Genomic DNA, 24710 nt, shown 5'->3' with positions numbered 1-24710 from the left:
TGGACACTTTACTACTACTGACCAGTGCTAAAGTGCTTGTGCGCTCTGATTAAAACATGGTAATATTGGCTTATACCCAATTGGCACATTTAATTGACTCATAATTCCCTAGTAAAGTGCACTATGTGTGCCTAGGGCCTGGACATAAAATGCTACTAGCGGCCCGGCAGCACTGATTGTGCCACCTACTTAAGTAGCAATTTTAAATATGGCTCAACCCTGCCATTACATAGTCTGTGTGTGCTGTTTAAACTGCCATTTTGGCCTGGAAAGGTAAACTTTTGCCAGGCACAAACTTTCCTTTTAAAAGCATACAGTTCACCCCTAGGGTAGGCCCTGGACAGCTCCAAGGGACGGGCGCAGTATATTTAAAAAGTTGGACATGTGCTTTTAAGTCTTACATGTCCTGGTAGTGAAAACTCTTAAATCAGTTTTTCACCGTTGCAAGGCCTATCTCTACCATAGGATAACATTGGAGCTGCCTTATTACATTTTATAAGCATAATTTCCAAATGCAAAAATATGACTGGATCATGTTAGGTGTCTCTGGAATTCTAATTGGAAATCCTAACTTATGTTGAAGTCGGATTTTAAATTACAATTCTAAAAAATTGCACTTTTAGAAAGTTGGTGTTTTCTTGCCTTAGCCTTTTGGTGCCTGCAGCCTGTCTCTGTTCATATGATTAGGCATAGTTGGCAGTTGGTCTTTGTGTATTTCTCCTAGGGAGCCACACACAATGGGAGCATAGGTGTGACTGTATGGGCCATAGCTGGCAGGATGGGAGAGAGGAGGTGGACTGTGTCCTGTCCCCTTCCAAAGGGCTGCATACCCCCTGTAATTAGTCTGGAGCCAGGGCAGGGAATGCAGGGAATCTGCACTTCAAAGGCATGCGTCTGGAAGCTTCTCCCCACTTCAAAGGCACAACTGTGTATAAAAGAATTACCTCAGACACTACCACCTCAGTAAACCTCTGGACCTGTCAATACTCTCCCAGGAAGAAGGACTGCTGTGCTGCTACAAGGACTGCAGCTATGCTACTCTGAAGGAACTGCAGCCCTGCTGTGCTGCCTGTTGCCCTCTTGTGTGGGTGAGAAGGACTGGACCAGAATCCCTTGACCCCAGAAACCAGAGTGACTATAAGGGCTAGTTGGCTGGCCTCCTGATCTGAAGCCTCAGGGACATAACAGGCTTCCAACCACCTTGCATCTGCACCTGAACTAGGCCATCTGTGAGACTTCCCTGCTAAGTGGTGCCACTCCAGTGCTGGACCATTGGAAGTGGGCCTAAGGTGTTTTGCCAGCCTCTGTGGTTGCAGCGGTACTGAAGCAGTGCAGCTGCTGCATGGATTAGACCCATCACAAAGACTTGCATCACCACTGCAACCCGCATTGCCTTCAAAACTGCCACTGCACGATGCATCCTCGGCACTGGCCCTCACATAGCTCAACGACGGCAGCCTCGAAGACAACGCTGGACTCTGCATTGCATCCTTGCAGCCCTGCAGAAACAATGCATTGCTCCAACTACGTGTCACATCCTTGCCTCCGAACTTCAGATACTAAACCCGTCAACAGGAACCTCAAAGTTGACTCAACAGGACCCTGCACCACAGCCTCACTGCATCTTTGACCAGAATTTAAGTTACTCTGTTCAGGAAAAATATGACTGGATCATGTTAGGTGTCTCTGGAATCCTAATTGGAAATCCTAACTTATGTTGAAGTCGGATTTTAAATTACAATTCTAAAAAATTGCACTTTTAGAAAGTTGGTGTTTTCTTGCCTTAGCCTTTTGGTGCCTGCAGCCTGTCTCTGTTCATATGATTAGGCATAGTTGGCAGTTGGTCTTTGTGTATTTCTCCTAGGGAGCCACACACAATGGGAGCATAGGTGTGACTGTATGGGCCATAGCTGGCAGGATGGGAGAGAGGAGGTGGACTGTGTCCTGTCCCCTTACAAAGGGCTGCATACCCCCTGTAATTAGTCTGGAGCCAGGGCAGGGAATGCAGGGAATCTGCACTTCAAAGGCATGCGTCTGGAAGCTTCTCCCCACTTCAAAGGCACAACTGTGTATAAAAGAATTACCTCAGACACTACCACCTCAGTAAACCTCTGGACCTGTCAATACTCTCCCAGGAAGAAGGACTGCTGTGCTGCTACAAGGACTGCGGCTATGCTACTCTGAAGGAACTGCAGCCCTGCTGTGCTGCCTGTTGCCCTCTTGTGTGGGTGAGAAGGACTGGACCAGAATCCCTTGACCCCAGAAACCAGAGTGACTATAAGGGCTAGTTGGCTGGCCTCCTGATCTGAAGCCTCAGGGACATAACAGGCTTCCAACCACCTTGCATCTGCACCTGAACTAGGCCATCTGTGAGACTTCCCTGCCAAGTGGTGCCACTCCAGTGCTGGACCCTTGGAAGTGGGCCTAAGGTGTTTTGCCAGCCTCTGTGGTTGCAGCGGTACTGAAGCAGTGCAGCTGCTGCATGGATTAGACCCATCACAAAGACTTGCATCACCACTGCAACCCGCATTGCCTTCAAAACTGCCACTGCACGATGCATCCTCGGCACTGGCCCTCACATCGCTCAACGACGGCAGCCTCGAAGACAACACTGGACTCTGCATTGCATCCTTGCAGCCCTGCAGAAACAATGCATTGCTCCAACTACGTGTCACATCCTTGCCTCCGAACTTCAGATACTAAACCCGTCAACAGGAACCTCAAAGTTGACTCAACAGGACCCTGCACCACAGCCTCACTGCATCTTTGACCAGAATTTAAGTTATATTAATATCAAAAAGGGGAAACAGTTCCTCTCTATGGGCCTAGGTAGAGAGTTACAATGACTTACTACACTATTAAAGATGGTATCTGGGGGGATCTGCAAATCCAGATCGTAATGCCCTCACACACCTGTTAGGGTGTCATGCTTCATCATTGGGCGCTCCTCGTCAGACCGGCGCTGCAATGTCCGACGGGCCTGGTGGCATCTTTATCGGAGATCTTTTGATCTGGGAACGCCGTATGGTGAGTGAGGTGTGTGGGGCTATAGGAGAAACATTGTTTGGTGAAGGTGTAGATTGTGAATATTAAAAAAGGCCCCTAACCTTTTTGGTTCACTTTATTAAATGTTCAAGGATGGGACTTTGTTAAAAACAGTGAGGCTACGTGTGATAATTAAAGGTATTCAAGTAGCCATTGGTGGACTAAGTCAGGTCAACATGTTTCGTGTCAGGTGCTCCAAAGTAAAGCGACACTTCTTCAGGACCAGAATGATATGACCGCTTAGTTAACAGTCACGGGAGGTGAGCTCCCTTTCTGAGAGATAGAATCCTCAATTTGGGGTTCTCATTAAGGCATTCTTCCTGTATAGATAAGGCCAAAGAAGAAAAGAAAGGGATATGGATACCATCAGAACTCATGAGTGTGACCTATTCAGCTGAGACAAAAGACAGTATATCATCCAGACAAAAGACAGTATATCATCCAGACTGGGCCAAACAAGGCCGGTATCTATTAATAACAAAGGGATAATAAAAGAACTAACGCTAAGAGAACATTTAAAACATGGCATGAAAGGGTTCACAGCATGATATGGCTAAAGTGACGCAAATGCAGTGGGACCACCAAACACTTAGGGGAGGTAACGTTGTCAAGGAGAAGGAATTAATCTTACCTCCTCAAGGTAGGATGTAGAGCCTCAGAGATGAGGGAAGACGACCCGACCAATTGAGCGGGTGTACTATATGACAGGGAGTAAAGGAGACATCAAGCCTACAACATGACACTGTCAGCGGAGAAATTGCCGAATAAAATATATATGTATATACTGATACAGGAGGGAAAACTGTTAAATAGTTCGTTTCTAGTATGTATCAACATTAAACATTGAACAAAAATTATTTGAACAAAAACTTTATCAACAAGTGCTCCCATCAAGGCATACTGATGTGTCGATTCTAGAGGGTTACTTTGGAGATAACGTGCGTGATTGCAATACTTGTTCACCACAGGACAAGTCACGGAATCCCAAATACCCATAGTGCCACGTTCGTGCTAGCGGGAGCGTGAGTGGGAAAACCGGAGCGGAGGTATCTCAAGGTCCAGTGAGGGAGGGGTAATGTGCCGTGAGTGTAATGCGGGTCCCGCCGGGGATCGACTATGCGTGTCGTGCCGGCGGGGTGAGATTACTAACCGTCCTGTTGATATAGACGGTCAGCGTATTCGAAATGCGAGAGGGGGGTGGGCGTGATACCGGGGGAGTAATAGCAGACTCGCCGGGGACGGACTAAAAGTGAAGGCACTGGTGTGCCGTGCCGGGGAAATAGTAAAGGTCTAATTGTGCTCGCAATATCCGAAGCCCGTAAATTAATGTGGGAACAGTGGATCTTGACGGGCTCACGTGATATTAGCAAGGAGAATGCACCGGCAGATGTAAGGTCTCAGGATATGAGGCCGTGAATTTAAAGAGAAGTTGCGGGCCGACATGCTGCGGCTAAGGCTGCATGCAACTAGTGTCTCGGGGAGTGAAAGTGCGTGGGGGAGTCAGACTTACCCTGAAAAAGACGTGGGCTCGTCTTAGAACCTACTCGTCTCCATCTCACCTTGGTGTTACCGTAGGCGGTAGGGTCCAGGTTATGAAGTTTCACTCGGCGATCTAAATCTCGTGAGACTAGGCCGCCATTTTGTCACAAGACGAGATGCCTGACCCTGAATGATATGTAAGGTTTTGATCACAGAGTTTGTTAACAAGCGGAAACTACTGCTAAAGGGCAGTTAGAGCAACATATTCTTTTGTGCACAGGGGTCCAGAGGGTCCTAATATAACCATGATAAATAGTTTGTAGACACCAAAGGTCGCCTCCCAATGGTTGTGTGGATTAAAAATTATAATCAGAGCAAATGTTCAAATGCACATCGTCGTGGAGTAGGAATTCACCGTTTTGCTGTGGTATTAACTTCTGTCCAAGGGATATCGTCGTTAAGACCTTGTTTGTGTGTAGAAAGGCGGAAAATCCACCTTTGTTCAGTTTCGAAGAGTTTGTGACTGGACCAAGCAGGGTTATTTTCAAGTACTGTCCAGTGCAATTCGTTCGTTCCATGTTGGTTGGCAATGAAGTGGGTACTCATTTTTGTGGTGGTTCTCCCGCATCGTATATTACTCCGATGCTCCATGATCCTTGTTTTTACTGGACGTGTGGTCATGCCTATGTAGCGAAGGTTGCACGGGCACGTGATCATGTAGACACAGTTTCTAGAGTTGCAATTCGTGTGGTTTTTTTGGGTCCAAACTTTGCCTGCCTCTAGGGTGAGTTCTTTTGTTGCCTTAGTCAAGTTACATACTCCGCAATCTCCACATGGGTAGTGGCCCCTAACTGGTGTTGAACTCCAAAGGGTACCTTGAGCTGTTGTTTTAGTGGTTTTTGGGCGTGTGTGTACCAAGATGTCTCTGAGGTTACTTGTACGTTTATTAGCAAACCTTGGTTTCGGTAAAGATAAAGTACCTGTGGTCAGAATCTTCCAGTTTTTCGTGATGATTCTTTGTATTTTGTTGGATTCTGGTGTGTAAGTGGTAACACAGGTTATGATGTCATCCGTCTTCTTCATTCTTGGTTCTAACAATGCCTCTCGGTTGTTGTTGAGAGCTCTTTTGTTAGATTTATTGATGATGGTGGTGGGATAGTTGCGTGCCTTCAGATGGTTACTTAGGATGGAAGCCTCCTTTTTATAGTCACTGGTCTTATCACAGTTCCTGCGGAGGCGTAGGAACTGGCCAAAGGGGAGATTATCCCTGAGGGTCTTTGGGTGGTGACTTTCATACTGTAACAGACTATTCCGGTCCGTTGGTTTTCTGTAAGTGTGGGTCGATAGGGTGCCATTGTGTAATGTGATTGTCAAGTCCAGGAAATGTATTTCGGTAGGAGAAACGGATCTGGTGAATTTCAAGTAGGGGTCCAAAGAATTCACCCAAGTGAAGAAGTTGTCACAAGTTTCTAGATCCCCTTTCCATATGATCAGGATGTCGTCAATATAACGCCTCCAAAGAATGATGTTGTTGGAATAGGTGTTGGTCTTTTCAACATTGAGGCGTTCAAATTCTGCGACGTAGAGGCATGCCAGGCTCGGCACAAAGGTGCTGCCCATAGAAGTTCCTTGGGTCTGGTGGAAATATTGGTCTTTGAATATGAAGTAGTTCTCACACATGGCGATGGTGGCACATTCCATTATAAAAGAGACAGGGGTGTGTGATGTCCACTCTTCTTTCAGAAGGAGCTCTTCGATAACCCTCAGTGTCTCCATTTGGGGAATATTCGTGTAGAGAGCTTCTACATCCAGTGTCATCATGAGATCGATCTCTCCACTCATGGTAGTATCGGCCAGTAGATTGAGGACGTCCCTGCTGTCTTTCAGATATGAGGGTATCCGTTGGACCAATGGACGGAGGAAGTGGTCACAAAATTTGCTGAGGGGTTCCAGTAGTGACCCTATGCCCGAGACTATAGGGCGACCGGGGGGTGGATTAACTCCCTTATGAATTTTGGGTAAGGTGTAGAAGGCAGGAGTTCTGGGTTGAGTGTTCACCAGAAATTGGGCTTCATTCCTGGTAATCCAGCCTTGTGTTTCGGCTGATTCTACGATGGACTTGATCTTGGTCATCAGCCTTCCTGTCGGATCTCCATCAATCTTAGTATAGTACTTAACTTGGGAGAGTTGTCGTAGGCATTCCTGATCGTAATCTGGTGTGTCCATGATGACGATCGCACCTCCCTTGTCTGCTGCTTTGATGGTAATGGTAGAGTCTTCGTTAAGGGCTTTCACTGCTGTCCTCTCGACTATTGAAAGGTTATTAAACTGTGTTGGTCTGATGACATTCTCCACTTCTTTTGTTACTGCTTGCTCGAAAGTCAAAATCTCATTCGGGGTGATGCCATCATGTGGGGTGAACGTTGAGGGGGGACGCAGGCCTGTATCCGTGGTTTCTTCGGATGGCTTGTCTTGAAAGTACGCTCGCAGTCGTATCTTCCGAAAGAAGTTATGAAGTTCCTTATGTAAAAGGAATCGATCCAGTTGTGGTGTGGGAACAAAACCCAGACCTCTGTTTAGTACTTTCTTTTCCGTCGGAGTGAGTACTCTAGTGGATAGATTGACCACTAGGTCCTGTTGTTCTTCCTGGATCTCAGTTCCATCCGGTCTTGTTGCTGTGGGGCCGGTGGGTCTTGCCACTGGACTTGTTTGAATGCTCCGTCTCGTCTTCTGCCTCTTGCCCTGCCCCGGCCTCTTCCTAAAAAAGGTTGTTGTTGTTGGTTGTAGTGGTACATTGGTGGGGGCATTTGGTACAGGGGATTCCAAGGTGTTTGTTGCCCATAGTAGGGATTCATAGGGAAGCCAAGGAGCGGGGGTGGTGGTGGTCCCCAGTTTTTTCTGAAATTAGACCTACTCTCGTTGCTGGAACCACTGCTGTTCGAATAAGAGCGAGATCTGCTCTCCACTGAGCTCCCGTCGGATGATTCTTCACCTGTTGGTATCTGGTAGTCATCCTTGGTATAGGGATACACCTTTTCTTTATCAAATTTTTTGATATCTTTTTGCAATTTCGTTATTTTTTGTCGCATCAGATGATTTTTATGGTCATCCATCTCTGTGTTGATTTCAGCAAGTCTGCTTTTGAATGCCGTGATGTTAATTGAGGCTTTTAGATTGTTCTCTGCAATTGTTATTTTGACCAAAAGTTTGTCAGCTAAGCGTTTTGCTGTATTAATAATCAGTATCAGCCAGTCCCTGGTACACTTCCACGCCACAAGAGACCATTCCTTTCTAAAGCCAATATCCTCCAGAAAGATTCTCGGTGCATTCGTAACTAAGAGTCCATTGGGGGCTATGTTTGCCCTAAGGTATTCTGTCATTATTGCACCGTGGAGTGCTATCTTCGTCTGTAATTTCTTCTGGTTAGCTAAGGAATTCCAATCGTCTGAGGTACTGCAAGATGGAGTACTGCCATCGTTTTGTAGCAGGGAGGGGGTGCGTAAGATTTCTGACACCATGTCATCTGAAAAACTGAGACCTTGGTTGTCCATGGTTATGTGTAGGGGGAGGAATGTCGTAAGTGAGAAGTGTTTGTACCAAATTGAATGGTAGGTCACGAAGGGTGGCGAGAAATGGGGGGGGGGGGAGTAGTGTGTGGAGAAATAGCGTTAGTTCAAGGGGAATATATAATAGTCCCTCGGCAAAAGAGCCGTATGTAAACGTATAATCAAAGGGGGGACATCAGAGCTGGTTATTTATCGAGGTCCTGTTTCCATGCTCCAAGGCAAGTATATTAATATCAAAAAGGGGAAACAGTTCCTCTCTATGGGCCTAGGTAGAGAGTTACAATGACTTACTACACTATTAAAGATGGTATCTGGGGGGATCTGCAAATCCAGATCGTAATGCCCTCACACACCTGTTAGGGTGTCATGCTTCATCATTGGGCGCTCCTCGTCGGACCGGCGCTGCAATGTCCGACGGGCCTGGTGGCATCTTTATCGGAGATCTTTTGATCTGGGAACGCCGTATGGTGAGTGAGGTGTGTGGGGCTATAGGAGAAACATTGTTTGGTGAAGGTGTAGATTGTGATTATTAAAAAAGGCCCCTAACCTTTTTGGTTCACTTTATTAAATGTTCAAGGATGGGACTTTGTTAAAAACAGTGAGGCTACGTGTGATAATTAAAGGTATTCAAGTAGCCATTGGTGGACTAAGTCAGGTCAACATGTTTCGTGTCAGGTGCTCCAAAGTAAAGCGACACTTCTTCAGGACCAGAATGATATGACCGCTTAGTTAACAGTCACGGGAGGTGAGCTCCCTTTCTGAGAGATAGAATCCTCAATTTGGGGTTCTCATTAAGGCATTCTTCCTGTATAGATAAGGCCAAAGAAGAAAAGAAAGGGATATGGATACCATCAGAACTCATGAGTGTGACCTATTCAGCTGAGACAAAAGACAGTATATCATCCAGACAAAAGACAGTATATCATCCAGACTGGGCCAAACAAGGCCGGTATCTATTAATAACAAAGGGATAATAAAAGAACTAATGCTAAGAGAACATTTAAAACATGGCATGAAAGGGTTCACAGCATGATATGGCTAAAGTGACGCAAATGCAGTGGGACCACCAAACAATTAGGGGAGGTAACGTTGTCAAGGAGAAGGAATTAATCTTACCTCCTCAAGGTAGGATGTAGAGCCTCAGAGATGAGGGAAGACGACCCGACCAATTGAGCGGGTGTACTCTATGACAGGGAGTAAAGGAGACATCAAGCCTACAACATGACACTGTCAGCGGAGAAATTGCCGAATAAAACATATATGTATATACTGATACAGGAGGGAAAACTGTTAAATAGTTCGTTTCTAGTATGTATCAACATTAAACATTGAACAAAAATTATTTGAACAAAAACTTTATCAACAAGTGCTCCCATCAGGACATACTGATGTGTCGATTCTAGAGGGTTACTTTGGAGATAACGTGCGTGATTGCAATACTTGTTCACCACAGGACAAGTCACGGAATCCCAAATACCCATAGTGCCACGTTCGTGCTAGCGGGAGCGTGAGTGGGAAAACCGGAACCCTTTCATGCCATGTTTTAAATGTTCTCTTAGCGTTAGTTCTTTTATTATCCCTTTGTTATTAATAGATACCGGCCTTGTTTGGCCCAGTCTGGATGATATACTGTCTTTTGTCTGGATGATATACTGTCTTTTGTCTCAGCTGAATAGGTCACACTCATGAGTTCTGATGGTATCCATATCCCTTTCTTTTCTTCTTTGGCCTTATCTATACAGGAAGAATGCCTTAATGAGAACCCCAAATTGAGGATTCTATCTCTCAGAAAGGGAGCTCACCTCCCGTGACTGTTAACTAAGCGGTCATATCATTCTGGTCCTGAAGAAGTGTCGCTTTACTTTGGAGCACCTGACACGAAACATGTTGACCTGACTTAGTCCACCAATGGCTACTTGAATACCTTTAATTATCACACGTAGCCTCACTGTTTTTAACAAAGTCCCATCCTTGAACATTTAATAAAGTGAACCAAAAAGGTTAGGGGCCTTTTTTAATAATCACAATCTACACCTTCACCAAACAATGTTTCTCCTATAGCCCCACACACCTCACTCACCATACGGCGTTCCCAGATCAAAAGATCTCCGATAAAGATGCCACCAGGCCCGTCGGACATTGCAGCGCCGGTCCGACGAGGAGCGCCCAATGATGAAGCATGACACCCTAACAGGTGTGTGAGGGCATTACGATCTGGATTTGCAGATCCCCCCAGATACCATCTTTAATAGTGTAGTAAGTCATTGTAACTCTCTACCTAGGCCCATAGAGAGGAACTGTTTCCCCTTTTTGATATTAATATACTTGCCTTGGAGCATGGAAACAGGACCTCGATAAATAACCAGCTCTGATGTCCCCCCTTTGATTATACAGAATTTAAGTTACTCTGTTCAGCAAGAATAACTGGGTCCCTGTAGCCAGCCAGCGCTCCATCACAGTCAGCCTGAACTTGTGACTTTGTCCTGATCCAGCGCAACCAGATATCCACAGTTGGTGCTTTATGCCTTTCGAGGTTAGTTTTCCTTACAAACTTTCAAGTGAAATTCCTCTGGTTCCGCTATGGGATTTTTGTTGTTTTGGTCTTATTTTATGTATTAAACTCAGAATTATTTTTCTGACCTGGCGTGGAATCTTTTTGTGTTGTGTTTTCACTGTTTTACTGTTCGAAGTGTTGCACAAATAATTTACACATTGCTTCTTAGTTAAACTTGACTGCTATGGGCCAAGCAACCAGGGGTTAGCACAGAATAATCTGGGGTTTGAATATGCCTTACTCTGACTAGGATTGTGGTTACTGCTCGACCAGGGCTCACACCCCAGTCAACCAGTAACCCAGTTTCTAATAATAAGGGCACGCAGTGGCAGATACTTGCTTGTGGAGAATAATCTTTTTACAAGAAGCCTGTCATGGTTCTAGGGCTGAATCTGGAAAGAAGTAAACCATTTTTAGAATGTTGAAAATGTAAATGATGATTATGTTATTTATAATTATTGTCCAAACTCCTGCATCATTGTAAATGATCTCTGCAAGGACCTCTCAATCTTCTTCTGCAGCAAAATTGCAACCATATACAGCAATCTCCCCCAAATCTGGATCCTGTTGCTCACCTCCATCAGTACAGCTACCGTCCTTGAACTATGGAAACATGCAGCCATCAATGTCCTTGAGCAAACTCACATTTTACCAACCAATATACCACCTTCGCTACCCAGCCACAGTCCTGGAAAAAAGCCATCAACAAGCGCCTCTCCAACCACCTCACCAAACACCAACTTCATGACACCACACAATCAGGATTCAGACCCAACCACAGTAAGGAAACTGCCTGTATAGCAGCATTGGGTGAAATCCTAATGTACTTGACAAGGGGGAACCTCAGCCCTCATCTTTCTAAATCTATAGGCAGCCTTTGGCACCATCTCCCAACCCAACCTAGTTCAATTACTCCACGAAGCAGGTATCCAGGGACCCATTCTTGAATGGAATTTCTCCGTCCACAGCAGAAGAACCCAAACAGTCAACATGTCCCCCTATACTTCTGAAGCATGAGAACTTATTGGCAGAGTCTAGCAGGGTTCCTCACTGAGCCCAACACTCTTCAACATCTACATGGCCCCGCTGTCCGATGCCATATGAGCTCACAACATAAACATCCTCATTTACATTGATGACACATAACTGACAATGTCCCTCATGGACAAAACACCCAACACCAGGACCAAGCTTACCACATGCATGACGGAGGTGGCCCCCTGGATGAAATACAATTGCCGCAAATATAAGTCGGGAAAGACCAAGGTGGGAAGAAAGCCTCATCATGGGACTCCATTCATTTGGCCTATTGCCCTTGGGCCCTCCCCACGCCCTGCTCACAAGTGGGAAAACTCAGGATCATCATAGAAAACAAACTGGACATGATGGTCCAAGTTAAACAGTGGTCACGGCCTGCTTCAACACACTAAGGATGCTGAAGTAAATCTTGAAATGGCTACCAGACAACCCCATGAAATCACCCAATCCCTCGTCACCAGGAGACAAGACTACGGAAACACCCTATACGTAGGGATTACCAACCAGCTTACAAGACGACTACAGCAGACAGACTAGTCCCCACCTCCCACGCTAAGCCCACATCACACCACACCTTAGGGAACTCCACTGTGTACCGATACACAAGCACGCACACTTCAAACACCTCACCCACACCTACAAAGCTCCCTACAACACTGGCCAAACAGACATTTTCACTTGTACGCACTCATACAAAGTGGGAGAAGTTTAAAGTTAATCTAAGTATAGAGTTGAAAGGCTACCCTTACTTACAAAACATATGCTCAACTCACACAAAACCCTTTCTACACTGATGGAAAGTTGTGTGTCTGGTACAATTCTGCCAAATTATGCACCTGGACTTAGGAAGAGTGCAACTGCACTGTATTTTATTACAGATGTTACTGTCCTGCTCTCTCCCTTTCACACAATGTAGCACAACAACTTTGGTAGCTGAGATGCATTGCATGTAATAGTAAATTTGCCCTTACAAAATTAGTCTATGATATGAACCTTGAAGTAGAGGCATTTTGTTTGTGATCATGAGCTATACAATAGAGTAATTTTGCTAGGAATACAAACGGTATACTGGCTCATCACCTATAAGAATATTTTTTTTACCATATTACATTAACAATATAAAATTGTTACATGTGGCATGAGCTGGCTAGATAGTTGTAACCTATAGATAATATCTGACTCTTAGATTTTGAGTAAGGGCGGTCAGAAATGGTGGAATTCAATTTTGCGGAATTTTGTGGAATTACATTAAAATTCTACAATATTCCATGGAATTCAGAAATGGGCCGAGTAGGAATTTGGTACTATTTTATTAGCGCAAAATGCACCCTTGCTGCATAAAATGGATGCTAGGATACAGGCTTACATACTCTGCAGTGATTATTGCAGAGTTTGTAAGGGTGCGGCCCCCAAATGTGGTATGCAGTGGTTTCTGAAACTTAGAAACCAATGCATATCAATCTGCAGTGCATAGCCCTCTGCGCCCTTACAATGTATTTAAGGGTGCCAAGGGGTATGCACTGCTGTGCAGAGATTTTTAAACAGGGCCAGAAGAACACTGCAGAATAAAATTTAATCCAAATTCATTTTTAAACATAGAGGGCCTGCTCCCTCTTCCCGTTTTGTTTAAAAATCACTTCAGTACATACACCTGGGCGCCCTTATGTCTTCTGCAGTAATCACTCGGATGACCACCTTATTCAGAGAAGGGCAGACTTTAAGCTTTACATTGATACCACCTCAGTTGGTCAAGTCGATGGAAAGCTTCCTCCAATGGCCTGACGGATTTAATGGAGTAGAGTTCATCGCAAGAAGAACATTAAACTACTTGCCCTAGTTAGGGTGGATGATCTAATGTCATTTGTTGTGTCCATTACCGTTGGGGGCAGAACAACACTATAATGACCCTTTCCCAAACTTTTTGCACATTTTAAGAAGCCACCATGAACATGGTTCCTTATAATGTACAGAGATGGCCTCTGGGCCAGTGCTCATCTCTAAATTTGACAGACGAAAGCCCATCGTGGTGGTAGACATAATGTCCTCCTCCATACCTTTAATCAGGCCCCAAGTCCACAAGACCTACTTAACATAAGATACAACCTTTTTGCCAAAGGCCAGAGATTTTGAGATAATTGGCCCATGCATTGGGAAACATTGCATTTGGTAGTATTAACTTCTTGAAGAGAAGCATGAATGCACCATATATAAATATCAAACTCCTCTTCATATTGTTGTTGTAGTAACTTTATTTCGGTCAACATACCATAAAAAGTACAGAAGCATAAAAAGAAACAACAAAAAAACATTTTAAAATAATTAGGTTAAAAAGTTCTGCCTAATACGCCACATATACAACAAATAACTAGAAAAGCAAACACAATAGGAGGATGAGTGTCATAAGTCAATATCCTGCAAGCCTGTGTATAGTGCAAAAATCCCAGATTCCTACAAATAGGTATCAACCAGCGTTTTCTGGATACAGAGTAGGCAGGACAAAAAAACAAGACATGAGAAATATTCTCAGTATGGTAGGTGCATGCAGGGCAAACTAGAGTGTTTGATTTAGTCCACTTAGAGGTAAAAGATCTTATGGGAAGAGTGCCATAGCGCAGCTGAATATACAGCTTACGGGCAGCTGGGGGTTCAATTAAGTCCATGAAATCCTCGGGCCTAGGCTCTGTTTTTATTTGAAGGAACTCGGATGATAACCTACCCAAGGAAGATGAACTCATTAACGTCTGAAGGTTTGATGTGTGGATGTGAGAGAGGAGTGTCTTCCTAGATATCCCAGCACAGTTGGTCTCCGGGGTGTCCCATAATCCAAGGAGACCAAGCCGAGTACAAACTGCACTAATGTGCCTAAGCCAAGGGATCACTTTGGATCTTAAGATGGGCCAAATCTCAAGGAATTCAGCTCTATAGTCGGCCAGTTCAGGGACAGACCACAGCCTCTTCCAGTACATAATTGGTCTAGCGCCTATTATCTCCTCTATTGGGGTTAACCCAAGATCGAATCTAAGAGGGATCAGCGGTGTACTAGGCGGTAGACCAATTAAGTTTCTGGCAAAAGACTGCTCCACCCTTTTAAGATCAAGAATCTGGGTCTGCATATGCCCCCAGAGTTCAGCCCCGTAGGTTGCTGACATTCTCGCTTGACGACTGTATATTGTAAGTGCAGGGGAAACCGGCCTAAATGTAGATTCCTTAAAAACTTTAGCTAGTCCCCCTGCTAGCTGAGTGAGCCTAAGCGTTGATCTAGCAATATGTTTATGCCAATCAAATTTCTCTGTGAGGGTAACACCCAAATATATGAACGTTTTGACCCTTTCCAAGGGGCTACCAAGAAGCACAGGATTGGGGCGAGTACGTTTTGGGGGGTTGAAAATCATAAACTTTGTTTTTCCTATAAAGACTAAAAAGGGTAGGTGCCAAGACGCACCCTTGGCGAACTCCTTTCAGTACTGGAAATTGGTCTGTGAGTTCTCCGTTCCTTCCAGACCTAACCTGTGCAAAATTGTTTAGGTGTAGTCTTGTAAGAATGGCTAACAAATAGGACGGGAGACCCATCTCCGCAAGGACTTTCCAGAGTTTCCCACGTGGGACCAGGTCAAAAGCCGCCCGCAGGTCCACAAATACAAAGTAGAGGCTGCCACCCTCCACCTTAGCTGTTTTCCAGTACAGGACCTGCAGGCGGAATATCTGGTCTAAGGTAGAAATACCAGACCTGAATCCTGCCTGGAGCGTAGATAGTATCCCCTTTTCCTCGATCCACCCGAGGATCCTATCCAAAATAACCCTCCCCATCAGTTTTTGTGATGTATCAATTAAGCTGATGGGTCTATAATTTGAGGGGATTAAGGGGCAACCCTTTTTAAGAATCGGCACAATTTCGGCTCCTAACCAAGTAGGCGGCAAGTCGTCGCCCAGCAAAATGCCGGTAAATAAGGTGACTAGATAAGGGGCCCAGATTTTTGGTTGTGTCCCAAAGAGGTCCCCAGGCAGTTTATCCAGACCGGGATCTTTTTCTGGGAGCAGATTTCCTAAAGCAATCTCAACCTCCCGCAAAGTGGTTAATTCATCTAATAAGGGGCATTGGCTAACAACAGTTAACCGGGCAGATTCTTCATGTACATTAACACTATGAAGTTGCTGAGGTTCAGTGACATTGATAACCATATCACCACACTCAGAAGTGCTATAAAGGGCACAAAAATGGCTTTCCCAAACGGAGGGGGCAATGTTAGGGGCAGGGGCCAGACTATGGCCACTAAGTCCAGAGGCTACTATAGTCCAAAATAGTTTAGAGTTATTGTTACCAAGAGCAGAGGCCAGATTCTCCCACTTAGCAACTTCCCAATCCTTTTTGGCGTCACTAAGCGCCTTCTTATACGCAGAACGGTGTAGCTTTATGGCTTCCCTATTGCTAGTTTTTAGGGCTCTAAAAAGAGCCTTCCTGGTGACCCGACAGAAAGCGTTGTACCACTGAGGGGACGAAGTCCGTGGGCGATTGGCCCTTCTCTCAGGGCAAAGAATATCCTTAATTGCTGCTACCAAGTTGACATGGATTTCTGATGCCCTGCCTAGATGTCCAACTTTTCCCATTTCTTCAATAAAGGGGATAATGATCTTATATAAGGCAGCTAGCTTAGGATCGGACATCTGGAAGTCTAGCCATTTAACTCTTCGTCTACAGTTTGATATAGTTAAAGGCACAGTGGTAGAGTGTTCAGCCAAAGTTTGGCATTTGAGCCCAAAGCTCCCTATCCTAAGTGAGAGTACCAGGGCATTATGGTCACTATCAGTTCTTTCAACAACTCTAAATTCATGCACCTTGTCCCAGTGCCTAGCCTCTAAGAAGATGTAGTCAATTATCGAGGACTGGTTATGCCGATTAAATGTTACATTCCCCGGTCTGTCAGGTTCCACCCTCCCGTTGCAGGCTCGTAATGAGGTTGTAAGCACAAATGACTGCAGTTGTAGGACTAACGGGGTCCAAACCTTGACCAAAGGGATCAATGGATGGGGAACCGCCCACAGTGAGTCAACGTCATCTGGGCCACCCATGGTCGAGTCCATGAGTGGCTCAAAATGACAGTTGAAGTCACCGCCCACGATTAACACAGTAGAGGGGTCCATTGTCTGGATAAGGGTCAACAGAATATCAATGGCCTCTGAAACAAGACCCCGCCTAACTGGCCTTGAGTATACATTAAACAGGGCGATATTCGGCCCATTTAGTGTGGTCAACAGTACACACTGAACGTCCTGCGAATTAGTACCCATTTGTGATGCAGTTACTCCCAAGTGCGTACCAACCCATATAGACAGACCCCCTGCAGGTCTACCCCTCTCACCCTTGCTGGCCACGATATCAAATGTAGCAAATCCCTGAGCTTGACTAATTTTTAATGCCCAGGTTTCTTGTAGCATACATATATCGTGGAGGGCCATAAAAGAGCCCCATTCAGGAATGGGCAATTTGCTCTTAAGGCCCGCCACGTTCCAAGAAAGAATTTTTACATGGCCAGTCAGTAGATCTTGGATAACTTGGTCATGGGGCAGAGAACCGCAAGGGTCGTTAATCATATCAGATCCCTCTTCTGGTGCAGAGACAAGCTCATGAGACAATGCGTATTGGTCGGGAGAGGGTGAAGCTGTTCCAGAGAGAGTAGGATGTTGAAGGGAGAAAGTCTGAGGTAGGGAAGTCGGCTCGATGTACTCAGCCTGTTGCTCCATGATAATAGGCCTACTAGTTAGAGATCCCCCCTGTCAATCGCAATCATCGAAGCCTGAGAGGGCATCGAATCTGTTTGCGACTTCCAGCGGGGTAAATGGTGGCCAATAGTCTATCCTCCTAGAACCATTTCGGTGGCTCCCAAAAGGCACAGTGGCCCAATCGGATACATTTTCACAAGCCACAGGAATGGGTGCATAAATAAAGGTATGGTTATCAGAAGGTATGGATAATACAGATTGATGTGTCTGCATTCGAGCCGGGGCCCTGGGGTACGCCCTATGGGAGACTGAGGATCTTGGATAGAAATATGTCAATTCGCAAGGCATAATGTACCCCCTACTTTTGCCCAAAGTATAGTCAAGGATATGAGTAACAGCTCTGGGATCTCTAAAGTTAATAATAATTAGATCCCCCTCAATATCCTTGGCTCTACGTCCCAACCAGGGGAGTCGCCGAACGTGCAATATCTCCCCATTAACATTGAAGGGAAGAGGCCTGTTTAGGGTAAGCCAGTGCATAGTTTTATTTTTGAGCTCAAAAAACCCTTCCTTTTTGCCCTTTTCCAGTAACGTAACTCTCGTAAGCACTACCACGTAAGGGACCGCTTCTGGAGGTAAATCAACTTGATGCCTTAAGTGGTCCACTGCCTTGGCTAAAACAGTACCTCCCCTCGCATTTTGGATATTTCCTGAAGTAGATTCTAACGCTCCCCTTGTCACTTCACCCAAATCATTTTGTACTAGTTGGTGTTGGGCTGTATTGGGAGATATAGCCACAGATTGACTGCCGGAGATAGCCTTACCATTTTTCCTAATGGGAATGGAGGATGACACTGGTACAACAGGGGGAGGTGACACTAAATGTGCAAGATCTTTAAATGCCCCCACGTGTTCAGTGATAGCCAGTTCAAGGTCCCCCAGGCGTTGCTCCATCTTTTTTAATCTTTCCATTATAGGTAGAACGAATGACCTTAATAAACGTTCGATACTCTCTAGAGGGGCAACATGCAAACCTTCGTTAGTCAAACAATATGGGGAGCTAATTGGGTCAGGAGAAGGGAATGCCATTGGAGTGATAGTGCTTGTGTCCATGAGGGCCGCTGTAGATGGAATAGGTGGTACACTAGACTTTGGCATAGGTGCAATATCTAGAGTAGGCCTTGGTCCCTTGCCAAAGTCAGAGTGATTAATCTTATTCCTTTGAAGGTCACCTGCCCTCTTTCTTCTTTTATTAGGAGGGGGTCTTTGAACTTTGGACACAACTACCCTCCCAACCTTCTTTTTAGTAACCTTAACCTCTGGTTGAGAGGAAACCGTGATCATATCAGTTTCCTTAATAGATGTACTAGAGGAAGATAAATTGATGGAAACATGCGAATTATTAGGTTTATCGGGTAAAGAGGGGGTGTCTCGAAGCAATATGGGAACATTATCAATGGCTAATGACTCCTGAGTCATAGTGAGAGGGCTAGGCTCGGAAGGAGTAGTATATAGCAAGATGTCCGTGGGCAATCTATTTTTCATACATTCAATGGAACGACGTCGCTCAGCCCTACGTTCAGCTAATACAATCTCCTTCCCATTAGCCACAGCAGCCCTGGAGAAGTAGTCATCCAGTGTACCCTTATTAATACCTCCTGCAGTCGTGGGTGGATTTTTAGACAAAGTCTCGGCCATGATTAACAAAGCAGTAGAATTTATCAGTACTCACAATGGCCTCCACTGGTTGGTAAAGTTAATGGATTGCCCCGGTCCGGTCTCCTCGTGCCTCTGAGGGCCACAGAGGGCCCGCTCTTTGCCCGGTCTTCGCCCCGGGTTTCCGTCCCGCTCGCGTTCCGCTAACGCAGAAGGAGCGTGCGTCCCTTAAATACGAGTGAGTGGGAGGGAAGAGGCACCAGCTGCGCTCGGGATCAGCAATGCGCTAGGCAGGCTGGTCCTCGCAGTCCCGCCCGGCCGTCACAGGGTCCGTAAATTGTAGTCTCCCCCAGCAGAATTCCGTAGAGTGTTAGAAATGTGGCACCGGTGTTCCTGCCTTGGTCCGGTTTTTAAATGCGGCGAGCGGCACCCGCGAAACGGGGGCCGCGAGACGTAATTGCAGTGCTGGGAGTGGTGGGAGGGAAGAGGCACCAGCTGCGCTCGGGATCAGCAATGCGCTAGGCAGGCTGGTCCTCGCAGTCCCGCCCGGCCGTCACAGGGTCCGTAAATTGTAGTCTCCCCCAGCAGAATTCCGTAGAGTGTTAGAAATGTGGCCTCTTCATATTATTTTGGCATTTACAGGTATATATTCGGGTATATTTATGAGTGTTAAAAGCTGATCAACATATTTTCCCACCCTAACATTTCCACAATCTTCAGAATCCAAATTTGTCCCTAAATTACATTTGTGGCTTGTGAAAACACTACTTTGTTTTACTTGATGCAGTACATAACTGTTTCTTAATATTAATTAATCACTTGCTTCATTTTATGAGGAAAATCAAACTAAACTAACTGTTAGACTGCTTGCAATTAAAATGATAAATACATTTTAATTATCCATTACCCCTGTCGGGGATTCACTTAGTTCACAAATAACATTAAATGTCATTGCCATTCCTCGTTGTGTTTTAAGGCATGGATTTGTATTTAAATTGCCTATTTTTTACTCTACTGCTGAAATTAAGTTCTGGAATCGTTCATAAGATTGACTGAGGTAAAAAACTAAAATCAGATGTACTTTGTGAGAGGAGATGCAACATCTTCTGGCAAAACCTGAACTTATGTTCCCTTAGAATAATTCAAATAATGTAAAAGTTCCAAACAAAGTCAGTTTTATCTCTCTCTAGAGGACAGTTCAACTGATGAAACCAATAGCAAACTACGGGTCTGAAGTGTCACAGTGTGTGCAAGATATGTGTTTTGTATATAAAATTATAGATGGGTAACAGTGAATAAGAGGTATAGGGATAAAGAGATTCTGAGTCACGTCAAATAGACAATGAGAGAGAAACTCGAGTTGTATATGATGTCACTCAAAACCACAAGGAGAGAAACAGCCACGTCATTCACTTTATACCCATCTATAGTTGTGTTCTGCTTAGACCCTAAAATTCTCTGCCCCTGCTTCTAACTGCTAAGCAGGGTCAGAGAATTAATTTGGAACCATATATAAAATGGCCTCGCCTCCCTGTCCCAAACGGAGAGATAGAAAAGATCACCTGCCCTCCTTCCACGAACCAGTGTTGGTGCCTTCACCTCCCTATCCTCCAAAAGTTTTGCAGGCTGCTCTCCAGCCCTTCTCTAACAGGCTGTGGGAGAGCTTTGCCAGAGCAGACTGGCATTCCATGATACCATATCAACTGTGGTTAACAAGTTCTGTTTCCCACCATTGATACTATCATAGCTGTGAATTACGGATTTAGAATCCAAAGTGGCAGAATAAATAATAGGTGTAATGACATAAAATAGTATAGCTTTTAAGAACATTTATGGTGTGCATTCAAAGATGACCTATGGAATATAAAAGCATTTAATTATAAAGTAAAACGGTTTAGCAATAGGAATTAGATAAATGTTAGGGCATTGGTGCCTGGGTATGTTACCTATTAACACCCGACATTATGAAACTACATATATGATCTTCATGTAATTCATATATGAATAGTACATTTTCCTGCACAAGATCAGGAGTTGCAGAGTTAATTCTTTCCAACTCTCTGCATAACTATGTAAATTAAAAAAAGTGAACATTTTAATTGAGACACATATAGTCTAGGGGCCCGATTCACAGAACTAACTTAAGACAAAATCCTAAACTTACTACTTTTGGTATTCTCAGAAGTTAGGATTTTGTCTTAAGTTTGTCTTAAGTCTGTCTTAAGTCTGTCTTAAGTCTGTCTTAAGTTTGTCTTAAGTCTGTCTTAAGTCTATCTTAAGTCTGTCTTAAGTCTGTCTTAAGTTTGTCTTAAGACAAGCTGAAGACAAAATCCTAACTTCTGTGAATACCAAAAGTAGTAAGTTTAGGATTTTGTCTTAAATTAGTTCTGTGAATCGGCCCCTAGGGGTGGGGACTCAACTATGCTAGTCCGGCGGAGTTAACAGAGTTTTCAGACTCCGCTGGGACTATGAAGTTTCAGGAAAAGTTTTTTCACGCAAACAGATATTCAATGTTAAGTTGATGAGCAGTAACAAGAAAATTGAGCACTAGACCACCTCCCAGCAAGATTTCTCAACGCGGGATGGTTGTGCAGGTCGCTACTGCTAGCGTTGAGAAAGCTGCCACTTGCAGTGACAAACCTACCACTCGACTAAAAAATCTACTCTAACAGAAGAAAAAAGCAGCACCCTCTGGCGTGCCAAGTTGTGCAAATTGGTGCAAATTTTACAATGCGGGAAATGCTCTTGGTGCTAAAAATCAGCACGAGCAGTGCGATGTACCAAACTTCTTCTCTCACAGAATTCTGCAGAATCTTGTGGAGTTTTCAGGTAACTCTATGAGTTTTGCCTACCCCTAATATAGTCACAAAACAACAAACATATGGTCTTATAGCTGTGGAAATGTGCATTTTTAGGGGGACACCGGTCCAGGGGTCACCCTTATCTTTGTCCACGGATCCTTAAACCAACAAAATAGAGATTGACACTGAAGCTGAAATTCAAAATAACAAGAGTATTCTCTCATGCGTGAGACCATGTCCATACAACACCCTCAAGTGTTCCAGGAGGTAATAGCTTCAATACACAAACCATGGTGCTTTTATAAAGAACTTTCTGCACTGGTAAGCATGTAGTTACAAATAGAAGGTACAGGCCTACACAGGAATAACTACCGACAAACATGGGCAAATGGGAAATTCCTTAATCAGCAAAGTGGGAGGGCGAGCAAGAGTGCTTATGGCAGCACTAAGAGATTGACAGTTGAGTCTGAGACCAGGTGTTCTGGCAGCTACAAACTCTTTAGCATGCATTTTGCTTTTATCCGAGTCAGGAAGTTAACTAAAATAGACAGCACAGGCAGGGAAAAAGACAAGCAGCAGAGGACAGGAACATTTCATAGCTGACAAAATGGATGCCACAAACAAGTTGGTTTCAGCTCATGCTAACAGAGATTATTTTCAATTTCCACAGACGGCCCTTTCAGCATTAGCTGGAGCATGGAAGATATCATGGACATCAATCTTCATTAACTCACTAATTTATTGGTCTGTTACTTGACGGGTATTTACATTCTTGACATTTTGTTTTGCTGGTATACATGAGGTACAGGTAGAAGCACAGATAAAAAGGATTACAATAAATATACATAGGGCTGACAATAATTTCCAGCCCCATACAGTAAACATAGTCCATAGCCATCCAGTCAAAGTCCATGTTCCTGAATCCTGATGGATTTCAGTGGCTATCTTGTGCAGTTTAGAAATTGCTTCAAAAAATGAAGGGTCGTGGTCAGGGATGTAGACACAGCAGCTGCTACCTATGATGCGACATACTCCACCACGATCGGCCGGGATGACTTCTAGGACCATCCTATTTTGGAGCGCCACAGTTCTCGTAATTTGTAGTTCTTCTGGGATATTTCCAAGTACCATGGCAGTCTGATTGGTTACAGCCTCTACAACACGTGATAAGCGCCTTATCTTTCTGCTGTTTAAGGCCATACCAACAAAGAAGAATAGTCCCAAATGAAAGTCAATGTACTTCTGCAGTGCAGTATCAGTTTGATCCACCTCATCATGATTTAGTGTCCTCTTAGATCGACTCTTGGAAATATTATTATACAGTTTATAGTCTTTGTGGTAGGATGCAGGTGCCAAGAACACACGTGGTAGCAAAAAGGACACATAGCAACTTCCAGACCACCCAATAGGTAGGTGGCAAAACCCTTTATGAAAGAGGTGTTATGTGAGGACAAAAAACTACTATTGTTTATTCCAGTAATGTTCAATGCGGTGGTACAGTCACTTTTTCCCACAGGGATACTGCCAATACTGCTCACACAAAGGTCTGCTCAAGCTCTAGGAACAGCTATAACAGGAGGCCCATTAACCTTGACAGTTTGAGTGTAAGGGAAAACATAGTGCGTGGAGGAATTTCCTTAGCGATACTCCTCCATTTCCCATACAGTTCCTTTAGCTTGTGGATCTCCTTCCTCATCAGGGTAACAGGCTCTATTTAACTGACCGTTAAGTCTTCCTACATCAAAGTTGATAATATTACCAATATGAGAAGTCCACTATAGTGCAAACCAGGCTCTGCAGGAGCCATTGTGTGATAACGGCAAAGGAATGAAAGGCGTTCCTCCCTTTTTCTGATGAGCTGGCATCCTTCCACACACCCAACAGTTGGTAATGTTCGTAGCATTATGGGTGTGATGCAACCTTTGTATGAAAGTGTTATTGAGATATGACATTTGGTGCTTCTTTTCATGATAGGGAAGAGTAAAATGTGGGTGTTCAATGCGGACAGGAGTAGTAGCAGTCAGTAGTTGTCGAGCAGGAGCTGCTCCCTCTACAACCCATGTTATTGTAGCAATCAGAACAATAATTGAAGTGAGTCCAATAATGAACATACTCTTTCGATCACAAAACTTTGCAGCAGTTGATTTCTTCTCCGCAGGCATGTTCATCTTGCCGTTGAACAATAAAACAGATGGTGCCCTAAGGTCCTGGGCAGACGTTGGTTTCTTCACTGAGGTTGAGACGAGCAGCCACAAAATGAGTACCCCCCTTTGTAACTCAGTCTTTCACTACCCAGGACAGTGGCTCAGTCTTTTTCAGCAATGAAGTGTCTCTCTTCCGGGGTCGCAGCTGATATCGAGATGTACCAGGGATCGTGTGGTCCGGGAAGACTTCTTCAGGTCCTTCAGGTGATGTAGCTTGTCCTTTCTAGGTGTACCGGATATCGCGGTGATCTGCCAACACAGCTGGGCTCACTAGGTCCTGCAACACTTTTAAACAGTGTGTTGTGTGGACCCAGTTCTTCCGATTGGTCACTCAAACTGCAGTCCTGGTAGCCAAGAGCACCTGCTCAGGGCCTCTCCATCTAGGTGCTAGGAAGCTGGGTCTCTGGAAGGATTTCATCAGCACCCAATCTCCAGGGCGCAAGCAGTCGCCCTCACCTTGCGACCTATCTGGAAGAGTCTCCCAAACCTGTTGATAAATAGAAGACAAACTGTCAGTCAACTGAGACAAGTAGTCATTCATCAATACATAGGGTACATCATGTCTAGGGCATGGCTTAGGAATCCCCCAAATATTTATTGGCCTTCCAAAAACTACCTCATACGGTGTGAGGCCAGATCGTGTATGTGG

The sequence above is a fragment of the Triturus cristatus genome, chromosome 10 (genome assembly GCF_964204655.1).
Source record: "Triturus cristatus chromosome 10, aTriCri1.1, whole genome shotgun sequence".
NCBI classification, from domain to species: Eukaryota; Metazoa; Chordata; class Amphibia; order Caudata; family Salamandridae; genus Triturus; species Triturus cristatus.
Note: the sequence above shows the minus strand (reverse complement) of the source record.